Source organism: Rhipicephalus microplus, unplaced genomic scaffold, assembly GCF_043290135.1.
Source record: "Rhipicephalus microplus isolate Deutch F79 unplaced genomic scaffold, USDA_Rmic scaffold_19, whole genome shotgun sequence".
Classification (NCBI taxonomy): domain Eukaryota; kingdom Metazoa; phylum Arthropoda; class Arachnida; order Ixodida; family Ixodidae; genus Rhipicephalus; species Rhipicephalus microplus.
Window position 1 is genome coordinate 6,660,283 of NW_027464592.1, and position 6,000 is coordinate 6,666,282.

Sequence of the window (6,000 nt, forward strand, 5' to 3'; positions counted from 1 at the left end):
GTGCTTCCGTAAAAAGACAAAATGTTCTTCATAATGCAGTTACATATATACATATACTGAAATATTTTCTGTGTATTTTGGAGATGCTCATACTCAGCAGATACTTTTTAAAGTGCAGCCCAATTTTGCAAAGAAAGTCGTAGCACAATGAAGCTTCCAATTTGCCTAATTCTAATTCATTTGTTACATGACTCTTATAGCATGATTAGGATATTAACAAACGGGGGATGTTACAAAGGTTAAAACGATAGTTTTAGGTGTCGCGCACTGAGAAATGAATGTATGCAAAGTGTTCTAAAGCCTATGTTGCAAGGCAGTATCTGCGTGAGGGCAAAGAAGTAATGTCTTGCCACCCGTAAAGACTTAAGCGTGCAGTGCTGGTCCTGAGAGACTGGAACTTTGGTCGGAAGAGGCCGACAAAAGGGTCTCTGCGATTCTGCCATCAGTGACGTCACACGCTTTACCCATGGTACATTCTGGGTTCAATAGAAAATCGTAACCGACCTTATTACGTCACCCATAAACGGTGCCCTTTTTCTTGTTTTAACACAAATAGGAAGGTTCAGTCCACCTTTAGAACACACCTCAGCTCATTTCCGACATAAGATAATAACAAGATATCCGTGTCCTGTATGGTATCGGCAAATAGAGGCGAAAGTGCTGTAGGCCTGTGAGCTCATATTTGGGTGCACGTTAAAGAACCCCTGGTGGTCGGATTTCCGGATCCCTCCACTACGGCCTCTCTCGTATATTAAGGTGGTTTTCGGACGTTAACCTCCGCATACCAATCAATCATGGTTTTTCGATACAAGAGATACACCGTAGAAATATTCTACTAGCGAAATAAAATGCATTTCTCATATGTATCTCTGTATAAAAATACAGATACTAAAAATATCACTGCAATACTACCGTGATACTCTTGTATCATGATACTGCCTAGCCCTACAAGACGTTATCTTTTTACCACAAAATTCAAGCGTCCGACACTCACATTTGATAGCAAACTGGAAATGCAAAAAAAATAAAACAGTAGCGTTGACAACGGGCTGAAAAATTTGTACGCGTTTATGGTGCACGCCCCTGGGCTGCCATTGATGGAATGATGTTGACGTCCCCATGTGGAATGCTTTAATTTGTAGCTGGTGTGCTTAGTCGACAGCAAGCCAGGTCATCATAGATCGATTGCAATAACCTATAAAGAACAGTGACGCTATGTAGCGCACTCGTTATTTTAATTAGTAGTAAATATGAAGATTCTGACGAACATTGTGTTGAAAGCTCTCCACGATGCCCTGAGGAGGCTATGAGAGGGGGTTCAGTGCATCTTTGTTATCAAGTCTAAAACTCTCCGTCGCTGTGCAGTAGAATCTATTATGGGGTAGTGTCTTTGTTTTGAGAACTAGCTGGCGTGTGATTAAGTTAGATCGCCTTCGTCCATATCAATAGCCGTCGTCAGGGCATGCTTCCCAACGTGTACCGATCTTCCACACGGGAATGGTCACAATCACGAAACAACTATATATATATATATATATTGTTACGGAAGAGAGATGCCGAATCGACGAGGCTATCTATGAAATATATTTCAAACCAGCAGCACCAGCGCCGTGACCGGTAGACCATACACCGAGCGGACCCCACTCTTCATCTTCCTCGTCAGGCACACATGTGCGTCGCCCCATATAATCTGAATTCGCATGCATGTAGCATAATCCCTGGCGGCAGAAGCGCCGTCTAGGTGCATCTAAATGTCAACGTCGCTAAGAGAGTGGTAGGGCTTCAAGCGCGCAGCATGTACATAAATGGTAGCCTGTGGGGCACATGAAGGCGATGGGGCGACAGGACCAATTTCATATGTCACAGGAATAACCACGCGCAGGACTCGGTATATACCTGTGTAGCAAATAAGCAGTTTTTCTGACAAGCCAACTTGACGGGTCGGAAACCGGAGCAGTACCAAAGAACCGGGCGGAAAGTGTACTTCACGGTGTCGTTGGTCATACAAGCGCCTTTGCTTCTCTTGAGAGGTCAGAAGGCGAGTACACACTAAACCAAATCTGACCCTTAAGGGTGTAAATGAGCTTGTCGCCAGACGAACACCCTTTGCTCCCTATTGGGTGTTCAAAAAAGGGTGCTGAGAAAGGGTGCAGAGCTAAGCACCCTTAAGAAAAGGGTGCAGAGCAAAAATTTTGAAGGGTGTAATGAGTGCACCCTTTAAAAAAAGGTGGTGTGATGTCATAACACCCTTTCAAATGGGTGCTGGAAGGATGCTCCACATCGACGTACCAGTGGGCCAAATCTAGGATTGATGCTGGAGATGGCTAAAAATGCAGACTGCTGTATACTCTGTAGACCATGCTGAGTGACAGCCCACATACGGTTTGTTAGTACTTGAACACATGTACTAAGTCGTCCATCGTCCAGGAGTCCAGAGCAGGACCAACAAACCGGGAGGAAAGTGTACGTCGTGGTGTCGTTGGTCATGCGAATGCCGTTGCTTCTCTTGAGAGGTCGGAATGCGAGTACGGGTTATTTCGCGTGCGTGAGCGGACCGAGTGATAGCGTCCATGGCATATTCTTTGGTCAGTTCCGCAGGGGACGAAATGAGGGCGTCTAGAGGCAATGTTGGTTCTCGGCCAAACAGCACAAAAAATGTAGAACAACCGGCAGTGTCATGACGTGAAGAATTAGAGGCAAATGTGACGTATGGCAGCGCTAGATTCCAGTCGGTGTGGTTGGTAGAAACACACTTATAGAGCAGGTCTGTAAGAGTTCTATTTAGACGATTCGTGAGTCCATTGGTTTGCGGATGGTATGAGGTAGTCAGCTTATGTCTCGTTTGACAGGACTGCAAGATGTCGGCTATCAGCTTCGACAGAAAGGTGCGGCCACGGTCTGTCAGCAGCTGCCATGGGGCTCCGTGTTGCAAAATCACGTCCTTGAGGAGGAAGTCGGCGACGTCTGTGGTGCAGCTTGTCGAAAGAGCTCGTGTGATGGCATAATGCGTGGCGTAGTCGGTGGCCACAGCTATCCACTTGTTACCCAAGAAAGACAAGGAAAAAGGGCCAAGTAGGCCCAAGCCAACATGGAAGAACAGTTCTGACGGAATGTCAAGTGGTTGAAGGCATCCGGCGGGAAGTGCCGATGGCGTTTAAAGGCGCTGACATTTCTCACAAGCCGCAACGTATCTTCTGAGTGAGCGTGCGAGCCCTGGCAAGAAGAAGCGTCGGCGTATTTGGTCGTAAGTGCGTGAGACACCAAGGTGACCGGCCGTCGGAAGGTTATGAAGTTACTGTAGAACTTCCGAGCGAAGGTGTTTCGGGATTACAAGCAGCAAGACCAGTCCATCCGGCTCGCGATTCCGGTGGTATAATACACCATCATGGAACACGAATGAGCGATGGGACTGATTGGAAAATGGTGATTCGAGGCGCTCAATAATAACACGCAAGGACGCATCACGGCGCTGCTCGTTACCGATGTATGTCGTTTGCGAAAGGGAAAAGACGCAAGGGCCGGTGTCGGTGTCAAGTATAGTGTTCGACTCATCAACAAATTAGCGGGATAGACAGTCTGCGTGTTGATGTAGGCATCCGGACTTGCGCGTCACCGTGTAGGTATACTCTTGCAGTCGCAGAGCCCAGCACCCGAGCCGGCCAGTAGGATCCTTCAGTGACATAAGCCCACATAGCGCATGATGGTCAGTTATTACAGAGAAATTTGTGCCATATAAATATGGGGAAACCTTTGAGACTGCCCAAGTAAGAGCGAGACACTCATGCTCTGTAGTGGAAAAGTTGCCTTGATGCTTTGACGAGGAAGACGAAGAGTGGTCTCCGCTCGGTGTCTGGTCTACCGGTCACGCCGTTGCTGCTGCTGGTTTGAATATATTTCAAACCAAGAGCAGTAGCGCCGTGACCGGTAGACCAGACACCGAGCGGTGACCATTCTTCGTCTTCCTCGTCAGGCACACACGCGCGTCGCCCCTAGAATATGAATCTGCATGCATGTAGCAATACTATCTATATTCAAATGTACTCACTCTCCTTCTCAACTTCGTGCATTGTGCCTTTACCAGAAGAACAATGTCAACACCATTCGTGCTGTACAGAGAGTTGGTGTCTTCGACAGAACACGCTCTACTTTCTTTTGAGGTGTGGAGCCTATACGCTTTCATAAGAAATGAACGCTATCAATACGCATTTTTAACAATTTCACAAAGATGGCATACTATTATGGGAGAACACCTTCTGGTTTGCAGGTGGCCTAGGTTCGCTTTTCGCCTGTAGTGATCATTTTTAATATCATTTTATTTGCATCTTTCTAGAGTCACCGACAACATAACAATTTTTTCTCACAACCAACGAAATCTACACCGAGGCTGATTGCTGAATTTCTGCGAAACAAGCTTTTTATTACTGTCGTCTTATTACAATACGAAATATTGCACTGTAGCCGATGTATCTAGATGTTACGAAATGTTTTGAAGACAGCACAGACCTATGCAGATAACAATTGATTGATACGTGCGTTCAATGTCCCAAAACCATTATATGATAATGAGAGACGCCAAAGTGGAGGGCTCCGGAAATTTCGACCACCTTGGGTTCTTTAACGTTTACCAAGTTCTAACCACGCGGGCAAACAGCATCTTCACCTCCATCAAAAATGCAGCCGCCACTGCCGGGATTCCATCCCGTGACCTGTGAGTCAGCAGCCGAGTACCTTAGACTAGGCCACCGCGGCGGGGCTATCTGAATCTTAAGCTGGACATATCAATCCAAAAATTTGCACTGCGCAATGAAACTCTAAGTTACAGAGTAACAAACAGAAAGAAGAAACATGGACCGGAAAGAATGCTGAATTCAACTAAAAACAGCTGTAACTAAAAAAAATGCTGATTGCGAATCACCCACTAGCCCAAGCCGCCTTATGAAACATGCACCCACAGTAGGCCTAAAACGTCCCCGAACGATCTCCAATTTATTTTCTGTTCAAAGAGATGTATTCGCTCCAATTCTGAAAGCATTTTTACTTCATCACCCTTCTCGGATATGCGGTGCTCTCATTAGCGTTTCCACCCATCGGATGGTATATCTTCTGTAATGGGTTCCATGTATTAAATGCGAACCATTACTTTGAGTACTGCAGGCATCTTAAGCATCTATCTATCTATCTATCTATCTATTTATATATATATATATATATATATATATATATATATATATATATATATATATATATATCTAGCCGCCTACCACTCGGTGCTCTCATGATCACCCTTTAGCTTGGGTTACACCAAAAATAGTACGGAAGGGAAAGATGGCTTGAAGAATACGAGTCACTGGTCATGAATAGAATAATATGACAATCTCGTGGCGCACGTCGTCCAAGACTTCAATAAAACTCCCAAGCATTTCCCCGAGGGTGAACATGGTTAAGTGCTCATACACGGGGGGATGCTATGAGGGGTATTTATTAATTCGCACTATTATATTTATTAATCACACTATGGTGCCTTTATGGTGTTATGGTTCCTGGGAATCGCAATTTTATCACACGGGGGAGTTTACGTTAACTCACTGGCGAATGCCAACGAATTTAGCTTTACTCCCCCTCACGACCCGCTCTCGACGGGAGACTGAGCGTGAAGGCGGGCGCGCGAGAGAGAGTGGTGTGCGCGCAGCTGCAGCGAGCGAGGAGAGCGGAGGAGCGAGCGAAGGGAGAGGGGGTATAAGGCGCGTTACTGACACCGATATCAGCGTCGCGTCCGTGGCTTATTCGGTAGAGCGTCGCGCTGCGGCCCGCCAAGTCCTATTTCTTTTAAAGATAGAGAGAAGACTGCGGACGCCGCCGATGGCGGTGGATGGTTTGGGGTCGCTTATAAAATGTATTCACACTTAAAAAAACGCTGGCACATGCCCGGGAGGGGGTGTGTGCCACCAGTTATTGGTATTTTCTTGTCCACCTGAGAAGGAAGAAGTGAAAGAAAATAGG